This window comes from Indicator indicator, chromosome 10, assembly GCF_027791375.1.
Source record: "Indicator indicator isolate 239-I01 chromosome 10, UM_Iind_1.1, whole genome shotgun sequence".
Lineage (NCBI taxonomy): Eukaryota > Metazoa > Chordata > Aves > Piciformes > Indicatoridae > Indicator > Indicator indicator.
Window position 1 is genome coordinate 25,020,643 of NC_072019.1, and position 13,845 is coordinate 25,034,487.

Genomic DNA, 13,845 nt, shown 5'->3' on the forward strand with positions numbered 1-13,845 from the left:
ATCAGCAGACATTATAAAAGACACAATCAAAATGGATGCTTAAAAACTACATTTCATCTCCATCTTGGTCATTACTAAATGTGAGAGGGACATGCCATGTTTCTCATATAAACAAGGAGACACAGAAACCCAACACTGCTGGTGAGAATGCAGTTCATTGACCTGTGCCAACAGAAACAGCACTTCTGCCTGTTGCTCTATGACTAAATCTCAACTTTTTTAAGCTAACAATACAGCAAATGGAAAGAAGCTATTGTCACTTGAAAGACAAAATTCCTACATGCCTGCTAACATACAATATTTCAAATTCTGAACCTACATTGCATAAAAAAAACCCCAACGTTGCATAAAAAAACCTCCAAACTAATTCATATGATTGAGACTTGCCCACTCCTCTGTGAGCAGAACCATTGCTATCATCCTTGTATTTCAAGTACCCCACACATGTCTTTATACAGTATAAACCAACATTCATTCTTCTCACCTCCTCTGGACAGTATAATCTGGTCAAGTAAGGCTGATGACCATAAGCAGAAGCTTAACAAGTACTAAGTGCTAGCTTGGTAACAAATAGGATACATTTACAATGGTGATAGCTCTTCAGTAAAGGTAGTTGATTCATTTTGCAATGACAAAATATTTGATGCTGTACAATTCCAGTACGTAGTGAAAGACAGGTGTGGCTGTACGTTTAAAATATTGTTTACAATGGTTCCTTCAGAAGGAACACAGAGAGGAAATAAAAAGATTTTCTAGATCCTATAAGAATTGTTACTATTTTTGCAGGACAAGGAATGAGTGGTTTACATTCAGTATTTCAGAAATACAGCATCCTCCTAATTAGACTGTAAAAACATTAAGGCAAAATAAATTTCAATTATCCTCAACAAAAATGCAAGAATAAACCAGAAGCCTTAAATTTATTTTACTGGCACGAGCATTGAAAATACCTCGTTTATTTTCATACATAATTCAAAATGACTTTATCACTTGTCTGCTAGAACTCACAAAGATTTAATTTGCTGCAGGTTGAAGCAGGCTGATTAAGCAGGCTAGTTACCAAATGAATGTTAACCTGTCTGAACTAGCCTACTGTCACATTCTCATAGCAAGGTTAAACAGAAGTTTAGCTGCATAAAAGAGACTAGCTATCATCTTAAAGGAAGTGAGTAATAATACTCTGGTGCAAATGAAATATTAAAGATGACATACAGGTCAAGACCAATTATCTATGAAACTCCTGTGACAAGAGCATAAGAACTGTATTCTCTGTAGTAATCCACCAGTTCAACTAGTATTTTTATGAGTTTTTAATAACAAACAAAAGCCAACTGCTGTTACAAAACCTGAAACTTTGCCCCGTAGTTCACACACGATATAAAATAGTGGTAAAGCATACAGACACAAACCACACACAGACTGAAGTTCCCGATTTAACAGCATCAAATAGCCTGACAGATGCTTGGAAAGACTCCCAATATCTTTTACATACACATTAAAGAAAGACTGGTAAGATCAAGCAAGCAGTTATTGTGCTGCTTCATCACTTGGCCCAATAGCAGGGTGTTGCAATTCCAATTTGCAACCCTATATTATAGTGTCAAAGCGTCTCTCAAAAATGAGCTAACAGCAGAAGGGGATCAACATCAGAGGACATTTCATCCTACTCTCCAGACAGTTACTGGATTGTTGGGGGTTTTGTGCACATTTGTGTGAGAAACTGCTCTCTTCTTTGGCTTTTTAAAAGAAGATTTTGCTAAGGAAAGGCTGGGGCAAACACAAGCTTTGCCTTTCATTTCAAAATGAACTGTCAGCATGAACATTTCTCCAGAATTAACTTATCCTCGTTCTAAAATAGAGAGCTCTCTCTCAAGAGAGATTCTTGCAGCAGGAAGTTTAATCTTTATTTTGAAAATCATAAAAACATCAGCACTAAACAAAAGATTACATTCTACACTGCTCAGTCTGGGATAGCAACCCTTAGCATCTACAGATATTTTGAACACAGGCCAATTTACTAACGGGAGCACCCACAGGAGTAGGAAGAAGTGTTTAGACATCAGGATGCGTCTGAAGAGTTTTTTCTTTCTAAATACTGCAACTGCCTATTCCCCAACAGTGCTGCAGTACATCAGATAAATGAATTGCTGTGGCACAGCACCTTCCTGTAGGAATGGACTGAAGGTTTTTACCAGCTCCACAATGAAAATGCTGGTTTGTAGCCTAATAACCTTATTACCCTCTCCCAAAGTTTTGCAAGTGCTATAGCTTGAATTTGGTGTGCACAAGAAGAGACATTGCAAAACACATATGCAGGCCTCTTGGCTTCAATAATCAATTAGACATACTATGAAATAACCTATTAAAGCAAAAAGAAGTAAAATCACTCCATTTTTCTACACGGTACACACATGCAAATCAAAAGGTCTCATAGCTGAAAGGTACAAGGTGGAAAGTGAAACAGAATTGGAAATAGGCAGAATGATTTGTAAAAAGTAACTCCACATGGCTACTGAAAAGTCAGATCTCTTGTGGAAGACTGTGTGTAGATTGCTTGTGATTGTTTGAAGTTTAAATCACCTCCTATTTGGCTTCCTATAGCTTCATAAGAAGGATAATAAAACCAAAACCTTGAAACATTCCAGGGACAGTGGTAGCAGGAGAATCCTTGCAGGAGACAGCAGTGATACTGAATGGATTGCTGCTGGTATACAAAAAGGTACAACCTGGACTAAATCACACAAAGAATACTAGAAATATATTTTAACTGTTGAAGGAAAGATCAGTACCAAATCTTGCCATTTCAGGGAGGTGAGGGGGGTGAGTAAAAGAATAGTTGAATGCTCACTTGTACTTCCTAACACCAAGACACTGAACTTCCTTTAAACATTCAAGGAAGATGACTTGTATTTCAATTGCCAGCATTAGTAACTGGGGGATAAAGTTAAGCAACATCTTTTCCAATCCAAATGCAGGATTCTTTGCCAAAAACTTTCCCAGTCAGCCTAGAAATATTTGCCAAACCCATAGTGAGACCAGGTGCTTTAAACAACAGTCTATTCTTCCTGTTAGAAAATATCATTTTTATGTGGAAGCTTCTAGAAATACCCTTTAGAACAACCTAAAAAGACTACTTAAGAAATATTTCATGATAGAAATATTCTTAACAATGAAAAAAAAAAAAAATCACTGAGAGCATTTAACTCCAGGGTGCTGCAGTTGCATGTTCAGAATAATAAATTATGAGTCCATAATCTCACAAACTAGGGGTCTTCTATAGTTTGTTGGCAGTCTTGCACACTTCTGCAATTACAAAGGAAGGAACAAACTCAACCTCTTGTACCAGTCCAGAGATATTTGATCAAGACACTGAATATATGAGCAAGATAAGCAGCAGAAGAAACATGAAAGAATAAAATCAGCAGAAAAACTGCAGCTGCAGGACTCTCTCCACTGAGAAATGCTGATACAAAAACTACAGGCTCAGTGCACTGCATCAAGAAAGTAGTAATTGGATATGACAAATTGGTCGTCTTCATGTGCAGCCACACAGTGATGAAGAAAACCAGCACTTCAAAAGAGCTTCAACTGTATCTGATGTGGAAAGTATGAAGGCAAGCACTAAGAGCTTTAGGTTACCTTATTGAATCTAGATGGACATCCAAAGTGGCCAGCTTAAAGCAATAGCCTGTAAAGAACTGGAACTTTCTCACCCTCAACTAACACAACCAGTTTGGAAATGCTCACTCTTTGTTCCATGTAAATACTGGGACGTCTCTGTAACAATCCAGTAGTCTGAATAAAACGCTAAGACAACTCTTTTGCCACTAGGCTGCCTGAATTTAAGTCAGAACATACTTTAAAAATAAATTATGGTAGGAATAGAGGCAAGTCCTTAAAGCACATAGTTCACAGACTTATCCATTTAGGGCTGTCATTATCCTCTCAGTGCTTATTGTTGCAAAGTATGGAATGAGATGGAGAACAGCCTACCAAAGTGCTGTGGAGATTGTTAACCATCTTTAGCAGAGCAGTTTCCATATCAGCTAGTTCTGGAGTAAAACTCTAACACAGTCATGAGGAACCCCACAGATTCACAAGTGAAAGAGGCAAAAGAAGCCTACAAAAAAGTCACCCTGCAGGAGATGAGAGCCACACGTAATGGATCTGCTTTAGTATCACTTTGACGTGCTACTCACAGGATATGTGCCATCAAGGGACCCCTTTTCTCTAAAAGTATGTAGCTCTTTTGTCATCAAGAACCACAGAAAAGAAGCAAGCATAAGCGCTAACGTTTAAGGAAAACAGGAATACCAACTTATTTTCTGCTCTTTGGTAAGTGTTTGATTGCTACAAGAGTAATGAGAATTTTGAGGTTTTGGAACATGTGGGAATGCTGCTTGTTTAATTTGCTTTAATGTACATTAACACATCTGTCTGAACACACAGGCACTTAACCACTCTGGGGCAAGTTATTTAATGTGGTCCTTCAGCTTATATCACCTGGTAGCTGTTAACTTTGTAAAACAGCTTTTGACTATTTAAAAGACCACTTGAAATGAGAAACGATTCTAGTCACTGTAACAGAGTGACTATCTTTATTGTTTGAGGTACTTGAAGAATCCTCCCCAATTGATTGAAGTGGTATTTTTACTTTGCAAAATATTTTCTTTTCTAATATAATTTTTTTTAATTTAAACAAGAGATTCTTGATCATCTGCTCTCAGAAATTCAAAGGTAAAAATATAAATCTTGCAAAGCACCAGGAAAAAGAATTCACAAACCCCTTGATCCATATGCAAAAGACAGGAGTCTATCAAGAATGCCTGATTACCCTGGCTCATGCACAGCAAATGAAGCCACAGGCATTACCTGACAACAGCAAACCTAAAGCAGAATAAAAACCTTGCAGTGGACATAACTGCTGGATATTTTAATATAAAGTAAAAAGATCACAACTGTAATTTCTGCATAACTTGACTGCTATAAATCAGTCCAATTATTCCATCAGCTGTACTTCTAATGTGGAATTATGTTTGGCGGCATATAATCTACTTAAATAAAAAACTAAATGGGAGGATTCTCATGGTGCGATTTCCTCCTGAGGTAAAAGAAAATAATCCATGTTTTCTGCCTTTAATGCTCAGAGATAAGGTAAGCAAACAAAATTCTGAAGTACACAAAAAGCCTGTTTTCCGATACTCGACTCTCCTCCATAAATCTCCCATAAAAAGCAGACTAATTCCCAGTCCTCCTCAAGGTCAGCTTGTAGGCAAAACAAACCCTCTTAATAACCTGCCCTCCAGTCTTAGCATGCTGAAAAAGTTAGGTAAAATGGCTCCAGCTTTCCAGGTGCACTCACTAACACAGCTAGATGGGAGAAGTCACAGTATGAAACCCTCCCCAAGATGTCAGTCTGTGCCAAGGAGGTACATGCTTATTGTTTCATCCTTAATATTGAACAGGTAGAATTAAAACTTGCACAGATTCAAATGTGGAGTTAGCATACAAAGTGCATAATTTAGCCTCCTGGTTTTTATCATATAAAGCAGTTAAGGAACACTCATATGACCGAATTGCCGATCTTTCCAGGTGGCATCTCTGAATTCTGTTTGCTGCAGCTCTCACAACTAGCCCAAGACAATGAGGTGTTCCACCTTGTGCAGTGCCTTTCCCATCCCATCTTTCTGTAATGCAGTTTGAGAGCACCACATCCAATCAGTTACAGAATTATTCCTAAATGGGTATCAATATTAATACTGGTGGAAACTAGCAATGCCTGCTTTCTCCTTCTTGAGCAAGAGGAAAAAAAAAAAACAAGGCCACAGAGTAGGTGCTGCAATAAATCTGCTGTTAGCATGTATCATAATACAGAATTCTGCCTGGATAAACTACCTCTACAAGTCAGTAACTGCAGTTGCTCTCTGTTATCTCAGTATTAGTTTGAAAATGTTATCATTGCACAATCAAAGCTCTGCTTAAGAAGCAAGAGAAGATCACCAGAAAAATATGCCATAATACTATTACTTCCTCTATGAAATAAAATTTTGATAGAAAAGATGCAAACATCTCAAACCCATAAAACTTCCTTTTTGTGTTTCTTTTCTTGAAACCCAAAACCCTGGAATAACAGAAGTATGTGAGCAACATTCAGAGTACTATTAAAAGCATTGTGAAGTCATTGTGAGCAAAAAGTTATCTCATTAATTAAGAACAGAAGTTCATGCTATGCTTGAATAGTCTTTGAATCACAGCTGTTTTAACAAGGTGAATTCTACAAGTACAAATGTCTCACCATCCTCAGCAATTATTACTGCAGTGCATACCAACTCTGCAGTCTAACAGACATTCATGGCTGCTGTTTAGTACTTTGGCCATAACTAGCCTGCCCATATTAGCTAGCTGTGGTTTCATGTTAGAAACAAATACAGTAATAAGCATGACACCCCAGAATAGTATTTCTAAATCAGGATTGGTCATAAGCTGAACAAGAGCTCTTTCTAGAGGCTACACAGCACGCTGCAGTACCCACATGGAGATCTGTACCACACATAGAGCACAAAAAAAAATCTTCATCAGAAATGAATGCACTGTTGCCTACAGACTGAAGCCTATTCCTGGTTCAAATACTCCATGTGACAGCCCTTTCACTGTGCTCAAAGTGTGAGTTGCTTTGCTTCTTCATTTACTGGTTTACTCACTGATACATGGCCAAGGTATAAAGAAATGAACATGACTGAGTACATTTCATAACACACCATTCAAAATAACTTAAGACAGAGGTGCCCATAGCAAAATACTCAATGAGTGGCAGGTGTCTCCACTGCAAAAATGTCACTTCCATATAATTTGATCCTTTTTCCATATAGGATTAACTACTACAATGCTTTAGTCCCCATATCAGGTAAGAGAATGAGTAAGGATAGAGGGGCAAGGAAGCAGCTTTATCAAGCATCACATTAAATTTGCTATTCTGTTATCTGAAATTTTATTGTAGCATAAGCTAATTCCCTGAGCAGAAACGCCAGTAACACTACAGATGTCTGCATGAAAGCATTTGCTTGAATCTAGGGTGAAAAAAAAAAAAATCTGATCTCTTTGGAAGACAACTACATGAAGTCTGAAAAGGAACAAAAAGTTTGAGAAGGCATATTTCTGTCCCAATTATTCTATTATAACCTATATGAACACGGTACTACTGACTGAGTTTGGTTGTTAGGTGTGCTGGACATCAATCACTTTCATAGTCCAGTGGCACCAAGAGTAGTAAGGTAGTAACAAGACAAAACAAATCAACAGTTTTCTCTGTCTTGGCTGAATAGCTCCTGTGAAGGAGCCTTTCCATGTCTCCAGGTTCAAGCCATTCTCTCCATCCATTCAGCTAGGGGAAGTAAAAGTGTGATATACAAGAAATTCTCTCACTTCTTAGGCTAGACAAAGTTCAGTTTAGATGTCTGCAAGGCATATTTATCATTGCTAATCTCTTCTTGATGAACAGATCTCATAAGAATTCAAGTAAGTTCATTTCTTCCAGCCTAACAAGATGTCACCTATCTCTTCTCACTAGACAAATTAAGTTCCCTGCTCAAAAAGATTACTACACTAACTGCAGAATGGGAAATTAAAGAGAAATACTTTTTCAGCAGGGCTGGATGAAGGCACACCTATGCCTCAGACCTCAGGCCTTTTAAATCAGAAGCTCAGGGTGATCTAGAGGACTGTAGAGCAGTTTGACCTAACATTACTCCCCAGAAAGACACAAAACTAATTCTAAAGTTACATATTTCAAAAGCCTAGAAAAGCAGTTATTCTGCTTACCATTGGAGTAAGATTGGTCAGGCTGCTGCTCCCAGCTCACTAACATTACCATTTTCCATCATTCTTTTGCAGTCTGTCTTTTTGAGATTAAAGAAGTAAAGCCTACAGGAAGGAGTATCTGTGAGCTGAAAGAGAGATAGCAGCTAATGTGGCTTATGGAGAAAAATCAGTGTAAAACGGAGGGAGGAGATGTTGAGCATGTGAATGATGGCAGAGGAAGTTCTGATTCCACACTTCCAAGTTTTCCATTACACAAACAATTGAAAAAAACAGTGATTTCCAAATGCATCCAGCACAGCCCTTCAATATGAATGTGGGGAAATCTTTGGTAATTTTTTTGCTATTCTCCACAGACTATAAGATTGCTCCATGCTCCTCTGGTTGGAGATGCAAACACACAGAAATCAGTCCAGGCAGGAAGGAGGTGGTGGACTCCCAAGCAGCTCCTGTCAGTTGTGAGGATACTCAAGAGTCTTACCAATTCAAGAAAAATAATGCTATGACACAAGAAATCATTCATATTAGATTGTTTTTTGCCATGGCTCTAGTTCTCAGTGTTTAATCAAGCATTACTAAACACGTGTGGGCAGCCTGTTGTGCTCAGACAAACCCTCACTAAATTCCTTGGGAACAAATAGGTGCTCAGCAGTGCCAAACCCATCACTTACCGCTGTGTAATTACACACTCAATAATCTGCCTTGTTTCCAGAGTGTAATCACACAAAGTGATATATGATTTAAGAATTCACACATGTCCATGTTTAAAAGTAATATTTAAAACTTCAAGGGATTAAAGGTTTGCTGTGAATTAATGTTTATCTTTTGCTTTGCTGTTTTCTCAAACTGTGTGAGTATTCTTTCATTAGAAGCAGACTGTAAAATTTATTCTATCCATACTGAAACACATTGTATACATGAAACAAGTGTTACCACAGCAACAGGTAAACCACTCTAAAATTAAGGCACATTCAAACAAAAAAATAAAAATAGTCTAACAAACGCCTTTTTTTTAAACTTTACTGAAAAAAAGGTGCTTTTTTATACTACAAAATCAGTTACAAGACTCAGAGAGATTGACTGTACAGAAGGGCTCTCCTCAATCTTTCTTGGTCAACAAGACACTGCTGTTCAAGTTTAGTTCAATTTAGTACATAATTTTAGAAAATTAATCAACCAACCAAAGCTCATCTACTTATCATGTAAACCCTCATCCCTCATTGAACAACAATTAAAAGTGGATGCAATTCCACATTAGCCATGCCATCTTTTGACATCAAATAGCATTAGCTGGGAAAAACAGTCAAGTATGCTCTCGGTTTGTTTAGTTTATTAAAGCATTGTACAAATATTAAAATGAACAGAAGAGCTTAAAAAATTTTGACAGCCCTTGAAATTAACTTCCTCTGGAAAACAACTTCATTTTCATTATGCATCCTCAACATAAAAAAAAAAAAAAAACAAAACACAAACCCCAAAAACCAACCAACCAAAACCAACCAACCAACCCACCCAAAAAAACTCCTGACAGGTTTTCAACATTTCATTTTAAACACTAACTGGATGAAAAAAATCTCTAGGGTGGAGTGTGTTCAGGTTATAAATCAGCAATGCTTATTTTAACTCTTCACAAAGTGTTGCTGAGATAATTACTGCTGACAGCTTTATTCAAGGTTCATTTCACTTTTTCTACTGTTTTTCCCCTGTTAGAAGTTCAGCAGGGCCCATGGGAAGATCCACCCCTCACACCTGTTAGGGTTCTTCATGTTACTGAGGCCAGTTTGGACATGTCACTTCACATTAGCATTGTGTCAGCGCGCTGTGACAATTACTTATCGCAGGTTTAACTTGAAAAAAGTTTCTAATCCAGCCACAAGAACAGTGTCAGAGTACGTAATTTAAACCTGTCAACACAGGTTGTAGGAAATTCATTCCAAGGATTTCAGTGATGTTCCCATGGTAGATCTTTGAACTATCATGAAGATTAAAATCACAAAGGAATGCTAGAAAGCTAAAACACAGAATCTAAAAGTTTTAAAATACCTGAATTGAAAAAAAGGGTCTTAAATATTATTTTTTTTAATTGATAAATTCTTTAGATCAGGATTAAAAGATTGTTTTGCTGAATGCTCCAAAATTCTTCTGCAGTTTATTCCAAGGCTGCACCATAAAGGCACAACCTTGGGAGATTCTTTACACAACAGGCTGAAGGCATCTGATTCCAGATGCTCTGGAAAGACTTGTGAATAAACAGCACATGGAGTAGGAGAAAGGAGGCTGCACAAGAGTCCACGACACAGTGAGTGGCCACTTGTGCCTTTCAGACACCAGATGAGGGCTGCTGCAGTGGCAGTGATAACCAGGATAAAGCAAGCTTCACAAAACACTGCTGAGAGTTTCTGTACAAGCTTGAGAAAAAGTTGTGCCTGTTCTCTGGGAACACCCAGCTCTGGTACGCCGGTTGAACACACATGCCAATTTTTGCTACGCTTGCTGTTAATCACCAGCCGTAGTACTGTGAATCTATCACTCATTTGCTAGCTGAATGAAAGAGAAAATTATCCCTGGTTTTGATTATTTCTCATTTGATTAAGCCTAGTTAGGCAAGTTAGGAATTAAAGCTGAAGGACGGATACTGTAGTACTTAATGTCGCTTCAAGCCACAAATATATTCAAAGGAAACAAAAGGAAAATAATATTTCTTTGTACAAGAGATTCTACTAAGAAAGAGATATACTTGAGAGGCTGAAATAAATACCCACGATCACTTACAGAGCTCATTCTTCCTCTTAGACAAAAACTGTAAATATTAAAAAGGATGAAAAATCTGCCAAGCCATTTGCAGCTATTTGAAACACAGGGTAACAGAATTAAATACATGCTGAAAGACCTGGAACACAGTTAAGTATAGACCATGAGGCTAATTGTGGATCTTGAGTTAATTACTTTCCACTGATACGTTTTCTCAATGGTCTTTTACATCAGTTTTTTTTCTTTCCTCGGCCTGAACCCCAAGGCAATTCAGTGTGCTAGCCTCCAAACTCTGGGCAATTCATTGTGTACTTCTGCCTTAGGATTTTTAGTTCATGCAGAGAAAGCCAGGCTTTCACATCAAGCTGATGTTAATGTGCACTGACAAAGCAACAGTAAAGGAGCTTCATGTTTGTCACAACGTGCACTCTTTAATTTAGTAATTGCTTTATACTGATATGCAAATAATGACACATTTCCCAAATTTCCAGTTCCTCAGCAGCGCTTTCACCAATTACTCAGTGGTTGAAACTTATGCATGTAAATTGGTTAAGTGAGTTTATTAATAAGTACACCTGTGTGAACTGATCTATAAACCATACATGCCTGGGAACAGGTCAGAACTCACTATACATTCCTGAATGCCTCAGGAACCAAAAAGAAATATTCTTTCACTAAAACAAGATCTTTTACAACTAATAGTGGTATTAATAGATAAACTTGGATTCCCAACCTTTCCCAAGCTAGAGACAGACTGCCTTTGGGTGACAACAAATACCAAGTGTCAAAGTATTCATCCATTTCATGTTGCCAAAGGAGAGGAGGCTCAAAGTAAACGCATTAAAAGGTCTGTAAGAAAAAGGACAACAAAAACCCATCTAATACCTGAAAACGTGTGGAAGCATCAGCATCCACTCAAGCATCAGGCCCCTGAGGACCACCACGTTCTCTGCAGTCTGGTTACAGTATTTTGTGATCCTGCTTACTCTCACCTTTGATACTCTAATGGCAATTGTAGAAAATTCAGCTGCACTTTAATTCAGACTCATAAGAATTGCAAAACCCCTAAAGAGAGGTAACCTGTTCTTCTACAATTCCTTTCCTCAAAATTCTTCACAGTGTAAGAGCTGAAAAGTAATCAAGGTACAAACATTGTCCTGTGTCATTTGCTGGCTTCAGTGCTGAAACACAGTGTCAGTCAGGTTTCTGCTATCTTACTCAAGCAACTCTGCAATTGCCATAGAAGAGGGTGTAATAATACTGTTTGTTCTAAATCTGATCACAAATCACCTTGTTTTTGCTATCTTCAGAAGACATACAAAATTGTTGAGATTTTTATGGCAAGACACAATTGTAAGTGAAATAAAAAATTGTATAAACCAATTTGATTCATCCTGATTACATATTGCCCAAAGATATTCACAGATACATCTTGGGAACTGCTTTGCATGCACAAAGAGTATCAGCCAAATACTTGGCACGTTTCTGGTCTATGGTGGGATGCCATTTACTTCACAGCATTGTACAATGCTTTGGATAGCAAACAGAAGAGTGCCTGGATATGTTTCCAGCACTATATAATTCCTTGGCAGAGTTCAAGCAGTGGTGCTAGCAACACTGCTTCCAACAAATGGTTCAAACACTGATAGGCTTTATGTGCTGCCTCTTCTTCCTGGATATTACTTTTCAAGGAACTGGATTTTTGCAATGTTAGCCTTTTGAAAACATGGTGTTACTGACATCTGATAAATGAGCTTCTGTAAAGGATGATGGTTTCTTATTTTCTGTTTCCCTTATCTGGAATAGATGAAAAAACCTTTAACTCTTTACATCAGTACAATTAAAAGCACAGAGTACACAACCCGCTCAGTTAAAGTCCAAAACTAGATATAAAAAATTGTGCTTATATTAAACAATATTTCAGCATTCTGAAATGGTAAATTGAGTTGGAGCAGTTGCAGCTAAAAATGCATTAAATTCATTCAGTGTAACTACATTACCGAATGTGTTTGGTTGATGTATGACAGTTTCAAGTGTAACAAGCAAAAGATGAAGAATACAAATAACTACAAAAATAAGCATTTATAGAGGTCCCCAAATATAAAGATCCTTTAAGACAGAGAAAACATGAAATATTCCAAACATTTTAGACTGGATTTTCTTAGCTACCTAACGAAAATAAGGTGGCCTGTTTCTACTGAAATCCAGCTGAGGCCATGTAGCTACTTTTCTTTTACTTTTACAAAAGTTCAGTATTAAATCTAAAGCCTCCTCTTGGAAAGGTGAAGGCATGATTTGCTTAAGTGTTTTATTAAATGTCCTAAATACAGTCTGCAGAGCTACAAATCTGTCCAAGGTCTATGTTTTGACCACTGGGCAGTAACAACACTTAGAAAAGGAATTCAGTCCAGTGATTGCTATTGAAAACAGAGCTCTTCTCTTGCTTGGCAGAGGAAATTATCTGCCTAAATAGATTTACCAACTAGCATTTTCTTGGTTCCACATTTTATCAACAGTTTATTGGACTTAAACAAAAAATTCCCAACAGAGGACCTGACCAGTTCAATTCTAAGCATTCAAAGTTACCTATGCACTAATTTGAAATTATTTAAATACCACTTCTTTAAAAGGAGGCATTTGAGACTACTATTCAGGCTTTGCACACAACTGGAATAAGCCCCAAGAGAAGTTCTAGAAACAGCAAATATAAAATAAACAGAAGCACTGCTCAATTTTACCTAGCTTGTTTCTGCTATTACACAGCAAGCTCCCTTCCCATACACTTAGAGTGAAACTCTGTTTACAGAGTCCCAAACACCTTCAATCTGTTGCAATGGATTTTCATACATCTTCTAGTGAAGCTTTGCTCTGCTTATGTACTTGAGCTTCATTACAAAGAAACCAGCACCATTGTGATAATCCTCCAGGAATAATGCAATTACCACTTATCAAACAGGTGTCTTCTGTATTCCAAGGAGATTATCACTTCCTATTCTGCTCTCTGAGAGCACAGAATAAAAGAGAAGCTGCTACTATTAAATGACTGAGGAGAAAAGGAGTCTTTAATAACAGCTCTTGCAATCTTCTCTCAGCAGGACATGAAGTAAATGTAGGCCTTGTATAATGTCTTGGCACTGAAATGCATTTTTTTTTTTTAGTTTCTGCAGGGTGAATTAGAATATCTAAATAAGACCAGTTCTGTTAACTCAATCTGAAGTCTCTCTCCACCGAATGCTCCAAGAACCTCAGCACTTACTGCTTACGGCAAACCATACCCTT

General features: G+C 37.6%; 1 protein-coding gene across 1 annotated transcript in view; it reads right to left on the reverse strand.

Moving 5' to 3' along the window:
- The window catches only part of FAF1 (Fas associated factor 1), a 163,161-nt gene that overhangs the window by 56,300 nt on the left and 93,016 nt on the right, over window positions 1–13,845 (reverse strand). The gene's annotated exons all lie outside the window — the stretch shown is intronic.